This window comes from Triturus cristatus, chromosome 9, assembly GCF_964204655.1.
Source record: "Triturus cristatus chromosome 9, aTriCri1.1, whole genome shotgun sequence".
NCBI lineage: Eukaryota > Metazoa > Chordata > Amphibia > Caudata > Salamandridae > Triturus > Triturus cristatus.
The window spans coordinates 390,800,953-390,817,789 of NC_140592.1; the positions used below are offsets into that span (position 1 = coordinate 390,800,953).

General features: G+C 41.9%; 1 long non-coding RNA gene across 1 annotated transcript in view; it reads left to right on the top strand.

Moving 5' to 3' along the window:
- LOC146798015 (uncharacterized) overlaps window positions 1-10,783 on the top strand; it is a 56,448-nt gene extending 45,665 nt beyond the window's left edge. The window contains exons 3-4 of the long non-coding RNA XR_014969088.1: window positions 6,338-6,405; window positions 8,752-10,783. This is a non-coding gene — a long non-coding RNA (uncharacterized LOC146798015). The remainder of the gene's footprint in view (window positions 1-6,337; window positions 6,406-8,751) is intronic.
- Window positions 10,784-16,837: the final 6,054 nt, after the last annotated feature.

Consider the following 16,837-nt stretch of genomic DNA (forward strand, 5'->3'; position numbering starts at 1 on the left):
ACATTTCAAACATTTAATTTAAAAAGGAACAAAATGAGAGGGCTCATTTTGCCATAGAATGTATGATTAGTGCTGCAGAAAGAAAAATTAGGGCACATTTTGAGTGACTTCTCAAATCCTCTTCTATTTCATTAAAGAATTCTGACATACAGACTGAAACATGCACTTTCAATACCAGCAGCAGGCTTCCCTGGTGAGCAGTAGCTTTACTACAGTGATCTAATGAGTGACTAGAGTGCTAACATTCGGAATTTATGGCAAATGTGTGACACATCTGAATGCCTTCTTCATTGAATCAAAGTAAAAAACTGACAGTATGCCTACTGAGGAGACTGCAGTAAATTAGGAAATTGGGAATCTTCATAACAAGGTTCCCAAGATGGCCACCAGAGACAAAAGAGCCCAAATGTAGCACAAATATCACCGAGATGTAGCCCAAGTATAGCCCAATGACAGAAATCCCAGAGTGTTTTAAAGAACAACTAGAGGGCTAACAGTCTTACTTATGACAAAGGTATGGCACACCTGAAGCCATCTTGATTGGAATAAAGTGGTAACATTTAAAACATTTAATTTGCAAAGGAACAAAATGAGGGGGTTCATTTTGCCATGGAAATTATGATTAGTGCTGCAGAAAGAAAACGTAGGGCACATTTTGACTTCTCAAATCCTCTTCTATTACATTAAAAAGTTCTGACATGCAGACTGAAACATGCACTTTGAATACCAGCAGCAGACTTCCATGGTGAGCAGTAGCTTTGCTACAGTGATCTAATGAGGAACTAGAGTGCTACCATTCAGAATTTATGGCAAATGTGTCACATCTGAATGACTTCTTGATGGAACCAAAGTAAACAAGCATTGAAAATGCAATAGGTCTCACCCTCGTTTAAGTTAAAGCAATTCTGTTTATAATTAGGTGGCTTTTTAGCTTTGCTTTTATTAGTGTTTTTCAAAATTTCATATACATACCATGCATATGTTTGCATATATGTATATGTATATGTTTGCATGAATTTATATTTATATAGATATGCAGATTATATGTTTATATATGTATATATATATACATACATATATAAATGCATATATATGCATATATATATGTGCATATGTGTGCATGTACAGAGAGGTAGAGAGGTAGAGGTGTATAGGTAGAGGTGTAGAGGTAGAGAGGTAGAGGTAGTGAGGTAGAGAGGTAGAGAGGTAGAGAGTAGAGAGCGAGTAATAGAGAGTAGAGAGTGAGTAGTAGAGAGTAGTAGAGAGTAGTAGAGAAAGTATCAGAGAGTGAGTAGTAGAGAGTAGTAGAGTGAGTAGTAGAGAGTGAGTAGTAGAGAGTGAGTATTAGAGAGTGAGTAGTAGAGAGTGAGTAGTAGAGAGAGAGTAGTAGAGAGTGAGTAGTAGAGAGTGGTAGAGAGTGAGTAGTAGAGAGTGAGTAGTAGAGAGTAGTAGAGAGTGAGTAGCAGAGTGAGTAGTAGAGAGAGAGTAGTAGAGAGTGAGTAGTAGAGAGTAGTAGAGAGTGAGTGGTAGAGAGAGTAGTAGAGAGTGGGTAGTAGAGAGTAGTAGAGAGTGAGTAGTAGAGAGTAGTAGAGAGTGAGTAGTAGAGAGTGAGTAGTAGAGAGAGAGTAGTAGAGAGTAGTAGAGTAGTAGAGCATGAGTAGTAGAGAGTGAGTAGTAGAGAGTTGTGGAGTAGTAGAGAGTGAGTAGTAGAGAGTAGTAGAGAGTGAGTATTAGAGTGAGTACTAGAGAGTAGTAGAGAGCGAGTAGCAGAGAGCAAGTAGTAGAGAGTGTGTAGTAGAGAGTGAGTAGTAGAGAGTGAGTAGTAGAGAGAGTAGTAGAGAGTGAGAAGTAGAGAGAGTAGTAGAGTAGTAGAGAGTGAGTAGTAGAGTGAGTAGTAGAGAGTAGTTGAGAGTGAGTAGTAGAGAATCAGTAGTGGAGAGTGAGCAGTAGAGAGTAGTAGAGAGTGAGTAGTAGAGAGTGAGTAGTAGAGAGTGAGTAGTAGAGAGTAGTACAGAGTGAGTAGTATAGAGTAGTGGAGAGTGAGTAGTAGAGAGTGAGTAGTTGAGAGAGAGTAGTAGAGAGTGAGTAGTAGAGTAGTAGAGAGTGAGTGGTAGAGAGTAGGAGAGAGTAGTAGAGTGAGTAGTAGAGAATAGTAGAGAGTGAGTAGTAGAGCGTGTAGTAGAGAGTAGTAGAGTAGTAGAGAGTGAGTAGTACAGAGTGAGTAGCAGACAGAGTAGTAGAGAGTAGTAGAGAGTGAGTAGTAGAGAGTGAGTAGTAGAGAGTGAGTAGTGGAGAGTGAGTAGTAGAGAGCGTGTAGTAGAGAGTGAGTAGTAGAGAGCGAGTAGTAGAGAGTGAGTAGTGGAGAGTGAGTAGTAGAGAGCGAGTAGTAGAGAGTGAGTAGTAGAGAGTGAATAGTAGAGAGTGAGTAGTAGAGAGTAGTAGAGAGTGAGTAGTAGTGAGTAGTAGAGTGAGTAGTAGAGAGTGAGTAGTAGAGAGTAGTAGAGATAGTAGTAGAGAGTGAGTAGTAGAGAAAGAGTAGTAGAGTAGTAGAGAGTGAGTGCTAGAGAGCAGCAGAGAGTAGTAGAGTGAGTAGTAGAGAGTGAGTAGTAGAGAGTGAATAGTAGAGAGTAGTAGTAGAGAGTAGTAGAGAGAGAGAGTAGTAGAGAGTGTAGTAGAGAGTAGTAGCGAGTGAGTAGTAGAGAGTGGTAGAGAGTGAGTAGTAGAGTAGTAGAGAGTGAGTGGTAGAGAGTTGTAGAAAGTAGTAGAGTGAGTAGTAGAGAGTGAGTAGTAGAGAGTGAGTAGTAGAGAGTAGTAGCGAGTGAGTAGTAGAGAGTGAGTAGTAGAGAGTGAGTAGTAGAGAGTAGTAGAGTAGTAGAGAGTGAGTAGTAGAGAGTAGTAGAGAGTAAGTAGTAGAGAGTGAGTAGTAGAGAGAGTAGTAGAGAGTAGTAGAGAGTCAGTAGTAGAGTAGTAGAGAGTAGTCAGTCAGTGTCAGTGTCAGTCAATGTCAGTCAATGTCAGTCAGTCAGTGTCAGTCAGTCTGTCAGTGTCAGTCAATCAATGTCAGTCAGTGTCAGTCAATCAGTGTCAGTCAGTCAGTGTCAGTCAATCAGTGTCAGTCAGTCAGTGTCAGTCAATCAGTGTCAGTCAGTGTCAATCAGTGTCAGTCAGTGTCAGTCAGTCAGTGTCAGTCAGTCAGTGTCAGTCAGTCAGTGTCAGCTAGAGCAGCTCTGCTGACCTGGTTCTCTGGCTCTAAAGCAGCTCTGCTGACCTGGTTCTCTCTCTCTAAAGCAGCTCTGCTGACCTGGTTTCTCTGGCTCTACAGTAGGTCTGCTGACCTGGTTCTCTGGCTCTAGAGCAGCTCTGGTGACCTAGTTCTTATGCTACAGAGCAGCTTTGCTGATCTAGTTCTCTGGCTCTACAACAGCTCTGAAGACCTGGTTCTCTGGCTCTAAAGCAGCTCCGTTGGCCCAGTTCTATGGCTCTGAAGCAGTTCTGCTGACATGGTTCTCTGGCTCTATAGAAGCTCTGCTGACCTGGTTCTCTCCCTCTAAAGCAGCTCTACTGACCTGGTTTCTCTGGCTCTGCAGCAGCTCTGCTGACCTGGTTCTCTGGCTCTAGAGCAGCTCTGTTGGCCTGGTTCTTAGGCTCTAGAGCAGCTCTACTGACCTGGTTCTCTGGCTCTAAAGCAGCTCTGCTGACCTGGTTCTATGGCTCTAAAGCAGCTCTGCTGATTTGGTTCTCTGGCTCTAGAGTAGCTCTGCTGACCTGGTTCTCTGGCTCTAAAGCAGCTCTGCTAACCTGGTTCTCTGGCTCTAAAGCAGCTCTGCTGGCCTGGTTCTCTCCCTCTAAAGCAGCTCTGCTGACCTGGTTTCTCTGGCTCTACAGCAGCACTGCTGACCTGGCTCTCTGACTCTAGAGCAGCTCTGCTGACCTAGTTCTTAGGCTCTAGAGCAGCTCTGCTGACCAGATCCTCTGGCTCTACAGCAGCTCTGCTGACCTGGTTTTCTGCACTCACGACGCACGCACCCGACTTCGCGAAAATATATTAAAAAATAATATAAGTTTCTTATAAGTACAAATATATTATTTTGATGAATACCTTACATAATCTCTTGCCTTAAAATGTATATTAAAGACACATACATATCATTTTGGAACATAATTTTTTTTTGCGGGAGTCGCGCACCCAGCACGCCCCAGCACGTATATGATGTCACGCGGGACCCGCAAGCGCGCAAACATCTTTTACCGTAATGCGCATGTGTCGCAAATGCGCGGGAGCAGGAGTCGCAGACTGGTCGCATACCAATCGCGCATATCACGTGATATTAAATGTATATGATGTAACTGAAAAACACGCAGCCGTCGCACACCATACGCGGATCCTTCATGACTTTTCTAAAATGGCGGCTAGAATGCGCGCACCCACCGTGATGTGTACACTTTGAGTGCGCGACTGCGAAAAAAAATTGATTTTTTTAAAAGAAAATGATATAAATATATTAAAATAAAAAATGAAAACAAGAAAATTAATCAATATTTCAGTTTTAATTAAGAATTTATTTTTTTCAATTTTCAGAAAAATATGTTATTTAATGAATAAAATATTTATAAATAAACAGTTAAAAAACTGTAGAAAATCAGTACAAAAAAATAGATATAACTACTATCACACTTAAAAGTTAGCATTTAAAAAACCTTTGAAATTCACTGAAAAAAAACATAGGTTTCAGAGACGTTATAGTTAGAAATTAGCATTTAAAAAACCTTAGAAATTCACCGAAAAAACCATAGGTTTCAGGGGTGTTATAGTTAGCTGCCCATTTCACTCGTACAAAACCATAGAAATTCCTCCGTTATAGTTAGTTCTGCTAACTATAACTCACGCACCCGCAATGCACTGCTGATGATGTCACATATTGCATCATTCATGACATGGTCAGTGACATCACTGATGACATCACTGATGACATCTCAAATGACATCACTGATGACATCATCCACTTGACAATCGGATACACCACATCACACACTATTATAACCTTTCATCACTCACTGTAAAATACAGAGTACCATATTTGAAACCATTGACACACCAATACCAGTTACTACATACTCACTCACTGATTCCTAAGTCTACACACACAACTACCCATTCAACAACAGATTCATCTATACATGCAGTCATTAATTAATAGAACACTATCAAATGCACTTATACACATATATAAACAGAGACACATCAGCAGTCATCTTAGTCGGTTATGCATTCATCCTACTCACTCATGAAAAAAATGTATCGCACTTAAATTTACTCACTTACACAATTATCCAACGACACCTCATTTATTCAAACACATAGTAACTCATCGTTAATATGTTAAAACAGCACCATTACAATTATACACTCATTCATATATTTACTCTCACAATCACTGACTCTTACACAAACTTATTTATATACACCAACTCTCACATACAATGCCTTTTATTTTTTTACTTTGTTGAAGATGTACAACTAAACATATATTCGCTCACCAACACACAAATAAATACACTCAGTCACCCAAACAACTGTTTCCACATGCACTCTTAAACCCATACACCTAGTCAATCAACCATTCACACATCTATGCATAGAGTTACACACACCCCATCCAACCACACACAAACTCAGTGTCCCATACAAATACTCACCCAACTAATCAATAACTAATATACACACTCATGTGGTTAGTGACCAACTGAGGCAGCATGTTATACAACAACAGAGACTGTGCTGCACACATTCACATAGTTTCGTTACCAATCCATGTATTAAGTGAGACACTTTTAATTACTCACTTAAAAAGACAGTCAGACAGCTACTAAATTCTCCATCCAGACAGTTATATATCCACTCAATCTTCAATACAGATTGGTATATATATAATACATATTTAAATTTCAAACTAAACCACATTCAGTGGATGATGTCATCAGTGATGTCATCAGTGATGTCATTTGAGATGTCATCAGTGATGTCACTGACCATGTCATGAATGATGCAATATGTGACATCATCAGCAGTGCATTACGGGCGCGTGAGTTATAGTTAGCAGAACTAACTATAACGGAGGAATTTCTATGGTTTTGTACGAGTGAAATGGGCAGCTAACTATAACACCCCTGAAACCTATGTTTTTTTCTGTGAATATATATATATTTGCCTTGATTGTATGTTCAATCATATTATTGATATGTTTGAGTCTGCTATGTTAGGTGCATTTGGCTTACTGTGTGGTGCTATTTACTAATAAATACATCCCAGATATACCAATTCATCTTTTCCTTGTAGCAGGAGGTGTGGACTCTTCTTGGCCAAGTATTCTGTTGTTGAAGGATGGGTGAATTCCCTTCTAGCAGGTAATTGTGTTATAGGAAGTTGGCGCTATGCCTCACAAGTGATGCGCAAATTATTGTTTTCTTGCCTTGCCTTTGGGGGAGTGTTGAAAGTTTGCCCACCTTAGGAAGTGCTGTGTATATGTTATATTCCATAAGTTTGGAACTGATATTCTCTCCCTGGGAAAGTGACGGTACATTCCTTGGTCCAGGGGAGATCTAAGGTTTGTCATTACATTTTTGGCGTAGTCGGTTGCAGGATCTGAACATTGATTTAAAAGGGGAAGAAATACGTTTTTTTTGTTTTTTTTTATAAATTGAAAGCAGACTCTTAGATATCAATTGATTTATTTGCATGGGGGTAGCCTATATGATGTGCTGGCTCGTGAAGTGAGCTAATTGTGCTGAGTTAGAATTGGTGTGTGTGTGTGTGTGTTTAAGTGTGTTTTGTAAAAAGTGCTTATAAATAGCTTGCTACGTGTGGCAGAAAGGGCTGGCTCCCTTTCAAGTGTTTGTTAAGGAATGCATATAAAATGTTTTCAGTTGCAAAGTGAATGTAAGATATCAGAGCATAACTCTGAAACGTGGGACTCCCTTGAGATTCCAGACTCCGGAGTTGCGATGCAGGGTGTTAATCAGCGGGAGATTAATGACATTTTAGACAGAGACAGCGTTGTTATTTTAAATGTGTTCGTTAATATGCATCAAACATGTGAGCATTTGCTAAAAGAACGTAGTGAGTTGAAAACAGAGCTAGTTGATGCCCAGTTTGAAAATATATCTTTGAAGACAGAATTAAAGGTGTACCAGGCTGTGAAGCTGTTTACTTTGACCTGCCAGAATGATTCAGATGTGCCAGGAAGGAATGTGCAGGAAAGGGAACAGACTAACGTTTTAGGCTTAACGATCACCGGTTGCGGACATAAATTAGACATGACAGTGAATGATACATTTTGCTTCGAAAGAGAAATGCAACAATATGATTTTGAATGTGAAAAGCAGATTGTGTACAATAAGTCTGATATGTGGTCACTTCATAAACATGAACATTTATTTGGTGAGTTAATTCAAGAGCAATGTGCCCTTTTTAGTTACAGGAAAGTGCAGGGAAATAACAGGTCACTTTTAAATTCAGATGCTGGACAAATGCAGATGATTTTGTGCGTTTGCGCACCAAAAGATACTGGACAGAACAGAGTTAGAGAAAATGTGGTTTGCCTATGGGAGATTGCAATGGTTATTAAGTGGCATGTACAGACAGAAAAACAGTTTGTACAGGATTTGATAGAAAGTCCTGAAGTGGAGTTTGAAACACAAGATTTCCCAGTGAAGGTGCCCTATGTTATAAAGGAAATTAATTTGAAACAGTACAGAATGCCAGATGGGCGTGAAGGGATCAGTGAGATCATTCAGGGCTTGACAGATTGAGGTGGTGACCCTAATTGTGTAGCATGTGTGCAAATATACCTTCTTTGACTGATGCTGTCCCAGATATTGTTACAGAAGTAGCATGGGACTTGATATGTGACTTTTGATATTGCCAATGCTTTTTTCTTTTTGATATGTCAAGAGCAGTTTAGTTTTTTTTTCATGAGGCGATAGACTAATGTCAGTTAAGAATTTGCTAGAATTAGTTGGACAGAATGGGAGAGCATTTTCAGATTAAAGAATGGGAAGTCTTGCTGGAGGTAAGGAGTGGTTAAAGCTGTTTTTCCTCTCAGACATGTAAAGAGTTGTTCTGGGAGTGGGTCATTTGAAAGCGTCTTTCAGATTGATGTTTGGGAGGCTTGCAATGAGATCATCCAGCAACGCTGAGAAGAGTTCAGGCTTTCTGTGAAGTCCGAGGAGGAATTCCTATGGGAGGGGTCATTCCAGCTCCTCTCCCCGGTAGGCAGGGACAGCTTCATGGAGATAGATGTCTGGGAGGCTTGCAAAGGCACAGGTTCTCCCCCCCCCATGAGGAGAGTCGCAGATAGTCGACGAAAGTTGGCAGGAGTGCAGTTCACTTCGACCTTGAAGGAGATAAGGTGCGAGCTAGAGACAGCAGAGAAGGCTCTGCTTGTTATGTTTGGCGAGCGGCCAATTGCTGTCCGCAGAGATTTGTGAGGGGGGCAGCACCTGTGAGGGGTGCAGTAAGAGAAGTGAGAGAAGGAGACTGCCCCAGCCCTTCTTGCTGTGTATAGAAAAAGAGAGATTTTACCAAGAATTTAGAGGCTAAAGCGTTGGTAGTATTTTTTGATAATTCTCTAGTGCTAGAAGAGGGCTATGTAGACAGAAATAAAAATATTGAATTTTTAGAAATGCAAGACGGAAAGAAGTGCTTTTGACAAATGTTTTTTGCAAGAAGAGTTATGCTTGTTTCTTTTTCAGATTCGCCCAGTTCTCCGCGTGTGAGTGGGACTCCCTTCTCCCGTGTGAGTGGGGCCCTCCCTCTCCCCCCCTCTCCCTTCTCCCTCCTCCCCCCCAAGCCTGGAGTGATCGCCAGACCAGACGGTGGCGGCTGATGCCTGTGGCTATCCAGACTGGATGGGGTCCTCCCTTGTCAAGGAGATACAGCTGCTGATATATACCAGAGAGCATGATGGACTGCTTCTTTCCAAGCAAAAAGGGATCAGCAAAGTGTGGAACTGTTTCCTTCATGTGAGGCCAACTTTACATGCATGGAGGCTGTGTGTCTTTCACACAGGGTAACTCCTTATATAAAAGTGAAGAAGAGGGAACTACAGGATGTGCTTTGCCAGAACTGTTTTATCAATGTGAAGTTCAATGCGATGGGAGACGGCTGTGTGTTTTTTCACACAGAAGGACTGTTTTTGTTTTTATGAATGAAGACCTATAGAGACGCTTTGCTGCGATCGGCGTAGATATTTTCTGAGTTAGTGAACAGTAATAACCTGTAGCTGTTGCTACAATATATGAGTTTGGCAGTTGAGTTTCCAGTTTCACCATTAGAGGCATTAGGAGCATTCAAAAGCTTGATTCATTTATTTTGTGTCTTCATTTAAAGGTGTATCCAGATATCTATGAGCTATTTCTAGATGCACCTGAGTTATTGCTTTTACATGTATTTAGAGAATGCAGACTTTATTTGCTCTAAAGTGATTATCATATACTTTTGATGAGTTTTTCAGTTTTACACTGGAGTATTTCGATCATAGTTGCTTTTTAGTCATGATTTGTTTTGAATTATGCATTTTTGTGTAGCCACATGAGTTGCTGTTTCAACATGTGCTTTTTAGTACTTGTGACTTTTAATTTCGAAATGTGGTTTTAAATGGTTTTGCTTTCAATTGAGATATGCAGTGCTTTAACTCCTTCAGTGCCCATGACGAGATGGTCTCGTCATGGAGCGCGGTTGCGCTGTGCCCATGACGAGACTATCTCGTCATGAACCCCGCCCGCTAATGAAAGGCCCGGCACAGGGCGGGGAAAGGGCGGGGCACTGAAGGGGTTAATGATAGTTTTGTTTTTCAGTTATGTTTTTGCTAGATTTTGTTTTTGACATATGTGAATGGTGATGATCAAGGGTCATGGGGTGCAATGTAGTGAATCAGCCACTTTTGTGGTCTGACACCCTATGATGACCCTCAACCACCACCATTCTGTACTGACTTTAGTGTGTTATGTTACCTTAGCCTTAATGTAGGATGGGTTTGCATATGCCTGCTTTTCTTCTGTCTTTTAGTGGAATAGTCTTTCCAAGAATAGAAGGTATGGGATGTTGAGGTGCAGTGCTGTGGGTGGTGGTGCACACATGTGCTCAATGTTGTATACTGAGGGATGTTATTTGGGTTAGGTGAATTATGACTTTGACCTATTGCTTTGACGTGGTCTAATGTCATTCATCCTTCTGACTTTACCTTGCTTCAAACTTTTCTGTGTGCACAGTGGTGCTTGTAAGTTGTGTGGATGAGAATTATAGGTGCTCCTTGCTTTTTTGATTCCATCTTGCTTTGGGCCTTTGTGTGCATGGCTTAACTAACTCTGAAGCCATTTTCTGTGAAGAAGAGGGCATGTTTTGCTTTCCTGCTGTTTTTCGCATTTTACTGACTAGAGAGAACTGGTTCTTATCAGAGGAATGTACATGGTTTGACTTTTAGTCATAACAGGGGCCTGATCAACCCTTGGTCTGACCTTGAAGCAGGCTGGTACTGGCTCTCATGAGAACTAGGGGGCGTGGCTTGCTAGAAGCTTCGCTGTGTTTTGAATGTGTATTAAAAAGGGGAGTCTACACTGGCTTGGTGGAAGTTCTTCCGTGGAGCAGACGTGTTGTCACGGAAAGTGGGGTCACCTCTGAGCTTTCGCCCGGTTCAAGCAATGGACTCCCCTTGAGCAAAGTGGGGTGAAATGGAGCATTAGGTGAGGTGTCTCTGCTACTGTCTCTGCTACTAACTGTCTCTGAATTCTTTCCTTTCCTTCTTATTTTCTGATTCTTAAATATATATATATTTCTAAATATATATTTGTCTTGATTGAGTTTCAATCATACTATTGATATGTTAGAGTCTGCTATGTTAGGTGCATTTGGCTTACTGTGTGATGTTATTTACTAATAAATACATCCCAGATATACCAATTCTTCTTTTCCTTTTAGCAGGAGGTATGGACTCTTCTTGGCCAAGTATTCTGTTGTAGAAGGATGGGTGAATTCCCTTCTAGCAGGTAATTGTGTTATAGGAAGTTGGCGCTACTCCTCACAAGTGATGCGCAAATTATTGTTTTCTTGCCTTGCCTTTGGGGGAGTGTTGAAAGTTTGCCCACCTTAGGAAGTGCTGTGTATATGTTATATTCCATAAGTTTGGAACTGATATTCTCTCCCTGGGAAAGTGACGGTAGATTCCTTGGTCCAGGGGAGATCTAAGGTTTGTCATTACAGACGTCTGTGCTGAATGCCTGTGGGGTGAGTGTAAACCAGCCCTCAGGGAATGGTTGCTGCTAGCATCAACTACAACAGTAATCATTGGATATCACACAGACATTCAATAATAAAAGGGTCAATAGTTTGTGCTGCAGTAAGGTAGGGACAGTAGATGCGAAATAATCAACAAAAGATTCTATCGTAAAAGAACCATAACTTGTGGTATACTAAGATACAGGCAGTAGATCTGAAAAAATACACAAAAAGATTGTATCATAAAGGGTCCATCAGTTCTAGTGCACTCAGATAGCCACATCAAAAGCATTCAGCATGTGCACAGCCAGCGATGATCCGTGCTGCGGGTGGGACGTACCAGGGGCAATGTCTGTTGCCTACAGGACTGCATCATCTGCAATAGCAACTCGAACTGAATTGTGAACACTACTGTCTACAGTGTAGGCCAGAGAGAGCAGTCAGCAAGGGCCCACAGACACGTGGCGTTGCCCTGTTTGCAGTGCACGAAGCAACAAAAAGTGTATGCGGAGCCTGCGATGATGCGTATACGTAGTGTGGACAGAGCACACTGGAGCAATGTCTTTTGCCTACAGGACTGTGTCATCCACAATAGCGACTCCATCTGAATTGTGAACACTGCTGTCTGCAGTGTAAATTGAAGGCAGTAGTCAGCACAGACATCCATGAATACTTTTTCTCACTTCCTCTTCACAAAATACAACAACATAACTTACAAAAAACTCTGCAATAAATAAATCAAAACAATTCGAATTGCGATCTCTGCTGTCCACAGTGTAGACTGTATTCAGTGTTCTTTTCCACTACCAAGAAGAATTTGATCATTGTACTAAACCTATAACTCATCTAAAAAAAAGTTCTTCAAGCAAGTATACTAAAAGGATATTGTATATATTTCAATAGACGTTGTAGTTAGTTGCCTACTGGATTCCGTAATTTAACAATCAACACTCCATCTGAATTGTGAGCCCTGCTGACCGCAGTGTAGGCCAGAGACAGTGGTCATTAACGCCTCACAGTCACGTGCCGTTGGATTCGCAAGCACGGAGTTGGTTGCACCTGATCGGAGGAGGTACACAGAAATCATCACACACTTTAACTTCTGACATCCTCAATCATAGAATCAAGACCCTGTTTCAATGTTTGGACCTGCTGTACCGCGGTGTAGTCCACTGACTACAGTCAACCAAGCCCAATAATCATGTGCAGCAGTTAGCTACGGAAGCACAGAGTGTGATGCACCTCAACGGAGGGAGTTCTGTGAAAACCAAGCAGCAGGTAATATCGGACAACGTCCATTGTGAGATCAAGACACCGTTCGACTGTTGGGACCTAGAGTTGGTTGCACCTGGTCGAAGGGAGTTCTTTCATTTCCACTCTCAGATGCAGTTCTAACATTGTCCATTGTGGGATCAAGACACCGTTCCACTGTTGGTACCTGTTGGACTACTGTGTTAGTAGTATACAGAGCACTCCACGGTGCTGGGCCTCAGGCTGGACGCTGTGTACCTGTGTCGCGGTAGCCAGCGTTGATCTCAGAAGCCTTCCCAGCTCACAGACCTCGGCCTAGGAGTTTCCGCTGGCACGTGGTGGGCCCTCTTTCACATACGACGGTGTTGAAAGGAGAACTGTGGGGCATATGTGCGTTGCAGCGGCCATGACAGTTTCTGGGTACCAGCAGACTGAGAACATCATTCACGCACCCACCTGCGCTAACGGCATCAGCCTCGTGGTGGTGTCAGCTGCGCAGACCTGGCAGACACGTTCGCCATTCTGGAAGAGAACCACACCCAGAGAAACATGCCTTTTATTCATACCCCTACGCTAGCCTTGCGTATGCCGAGCCAGCCCACTACGCTAAAGATTTGGGGGGGAGGGGGCACGTACACACTATGTTTTCGTAATCTTCCCTACTGACTGTATTATCATGGTTGCATCCACTGTCCACTTCACTCAATAGACCATCAGTGGATGTTGACATGTACATGTCTGTGCTCTGCATATTCAAGTCTCTCCGGCACATCCCCTCAACACTTTGCATTGTATACTTTTATAATCGAGAATCACTTGCCACCTTCACACATACTTTGCTCCCATCTCTCCCCGCATTCTGCACTGTGAGGCAGAGGTGCCATGCCATGTTTGGTTTGTGTACATGGCTAGCCACGGTTCCCACAGTACGTAGTGTCGTTGTGTCTTCTAGGTGTACATGTTGTTTGTCATGTTGTATGTGATTATATAAGGTAGCGCGTTTATTCACGAGCAGTGGTTTCTCCCATTTACATATCGCTGTCTTAAAGAGGATACAGAAGTTTTTCTCACAGGTGAAAAGTGTGACCACAATGGCAGTCATTCATTACTATGCTAGAATGTCCAACTGCACGATGCTTCTAAGCTTACAGCCCCCAATCTTGCGTGCTTTCTTAAAAGCACGTCAACTCCCACAATCAGACCAACATTCACACTGTTTTCTAATAGCAGTTATCTGGTTCTTAATAACATGGAATGCTACAGAGTGTGAGCTGGCATACCGTATGTCCTTACTGTTTCAAACGGAGTAACTTCCTGTGGCAATGTCTATTCCCATATCAAAACCACAAAAAGGACATTGTTCCTATTGCAGGGTGCAAACAGTCACCCTTGCGTAAAGGTGCAAAAAGTCACCCATTTATTAGAAAGGAAAGACAAAGGAAGAAAGCAGAGGTCCTAGGTGATGGGGGCCCACTAGTGAAGTGAAGGAACACATTTAGTCCTCTGTTGCCCTCACACACCCCAAGGAGTGTCATGCTTCATCATCGGGCGTTTGCTCCTCGTAGGGCCGGCGCTGCAATTCCCTACGGGTCCCCCGAAGGGTCTCTTTGTCGGAGATCTTTTCTTGGACTGCTGGATGGTGCAAGCGGGTGTGTGGGGTGGGCGTCCGATGAGGGTGACAAAAGTGTGTGCATAGTGATGAATCAGTTAATGGAGGGTAAACATGCAGCAAATGTTTAGATTGTATACCCTTCACAGACTTAACTGCTGTGTAAAATCTTGCCCCTGCGGCACACTATGCCTGGGTGTCAAAAAGGTCATAGGTCGACATGTTTCGCGCCTGCGTCGCCTTAATGGTCATTGGCGCTTCTTCAGGACCAAAACTATAAAATTAAAGTGCACGTGAAACAAAACCAAATAAAATACCCTCTAAATCAATCAGGGCGGGCAGTGAGCCTCTATACCTATAATCTGGCTGCAGCTGCATGGTGTATACCGCTCCTAGTCTATACCTAGGAAGAAAAAACATAATAGACCACAGAAGTGAGCATCAGTAACATCTTAATGCCACATGATGTGCCACCATTGTGTGCACATCAGTTACATAAAAAAGAAGAAGCTCAACAGGCACTTCTGCAAAAGAAATGTATCGACTGCAGATAGCACGAACTTCAAGTAAAATACAGTCCCTTTTAAATACGAACCTCCCAGTACACTTTGTGAATTGTTACACAATTTTCAACACATCTGACACTCAAGGTCTGGCAATTTTTTTAACTCGGTCTCCTCCGGCCTTGTCATAGGCTTTCAAACTGTTTTTGGTATAATACCAGACTTTATTTATTCGATCATCTCTGGAATAACAGGAACAGTGCCCATAATTCTCGCTCTGTTTGCGGCCATCTACTACTATTTTTGCTCGTAAAAATGGCTATGCTCCCTGTGGTAACAATCATGTCCGACAGAATGCGCCTCTACGCAAAGCTACATCAATACCGTGAAAAAATGGAAAAACTTTTCAGCTGCCTGCCTCTATCTATTATGGGAGCCAGCTACAACATGACATTTATTTACACATATGCAATCTGTGTGCAACCATCTTTTTATTGCAAAACTTACCCATTCGACTGGGGAATGGATCTATGCCTTGCCAACATCCCAACAATCGCTCCCGATATCCAGCAGGTAATGGAGTATCTTGAAAACCATGAACTTGATTGTTCGGGCAGTGGAGCAATGGCGGATGCAATGCAAAATGGTATCCTGGCGGAATGGGATTTCTTCCCAGCTGTGAAAGATCTCCTGCAACGTGCGACCTTTGACAACATCGCAGACTGCCAGCCAATTCAAATTGCCACTCCAACATTCGAGGAACATTACTGTACCTTTGGGGATATGAATTGGATCGCTTCGCTTTTCTCATATGATGGCAACAATCCCCTCTTGGAACATTACGCAGAAGAACTTCCGGACTGCAATCTCCAAGACTTGTAAGAAATTCACGTTATCCTTGGATTGATTTTTTCCAACTGTTTTGACTTTTTCTTATAACTTTTTTTAATACACTTCAATTGAACTATTTTCATATAATAACTTTCTAAGTATACTCAGGCATTTGAACTCTGTTTTCATTATTGCCCCTTACGTCTCCAGCCTAACCAGGGATGGGTGATGCATGGACTATGCAAATACGCTATTTACTTGCTAAATTAGCCTAAACCCGACATCCATTTTGAAACCATGTCTATTCTTTGTGCACATGTCTCTCTGCCTGCCGGTTATCCACGAAGCCCTTTCACACAAATTAGCTCATCCTCAGCCTCTGTTAACAAGCTGGCGATCAAGATCAAAGAACACGACATTGTTTAGGAACTAGTTGGCACAGTCTGGTAATCGTATCCTACCTTTATTTTCATTATAGAATTTACTCATTCATGTCTAATAGCTATTGTTTATGTCACATGGAACTGTAACATGTAATGTGCAATTCACTGATGCAGCAGCTTAGGTTTGAATACAGCAGAAGCGGTTGGAGTTTGCCTCAGCCTGATGCCTTAGCTCTTGCACAAGAATGTTTTTTTGAAAGGGCTGAAGACAATAATGTATGGTTTGACAAGAAGGGTACCGAATGTGCTTCTGAGAAGCGCAATGTTTGTGTTCCTCCTCAAAGTTCCGATGTGAGAAGAACTATTACCAATTCTGACATGCACCAGATTGAATCTACTGTAGAAGAGATTGCAGACTGTTCTGCTGTTGATAATTTTGTGTTACAAAAAAGGAGTACCAGGGTACCTAAGAAGTTTGATGATTACATTTCTGAATTTTCTTTGTTTGGTTTTGTTTTCTTAAAGGATACATTTGATAATCGTATCCTACCTTTATTTTCCTTATAGCATTTAGTCATTCATGTCTAATAGGTATTGTTTATGTCACATGGAACTGTAACATGTAATGTGGAATTCACTGATGCAGGAGCTTAGGTTTGAATACAGCAGAAGCGGTTGGAGTTTGCCTCAGCTGGATGCCTTAGCTCTTGCACCAGTGGGTCCTTTTATGGCACTTAAATAAAGACACTTTTCATATAACTTGCAGACTCCATTGCTTTATTACACACAGTCACTTTCTTAGACACACCTGATTTCATCATTTGTCTTCTGTGGCATTGCAACATTCTGCATTATATTCTTCATGATTATTTCTTTATTCCTGCTTGCTAAAACACTGCATTCGAGTCTTCACAATGGTAGGGGTGAGTAGTTCGCTTCCCACTCCCTGTATAGTATAAACGCATACTAACACTACTTACACAGGTAT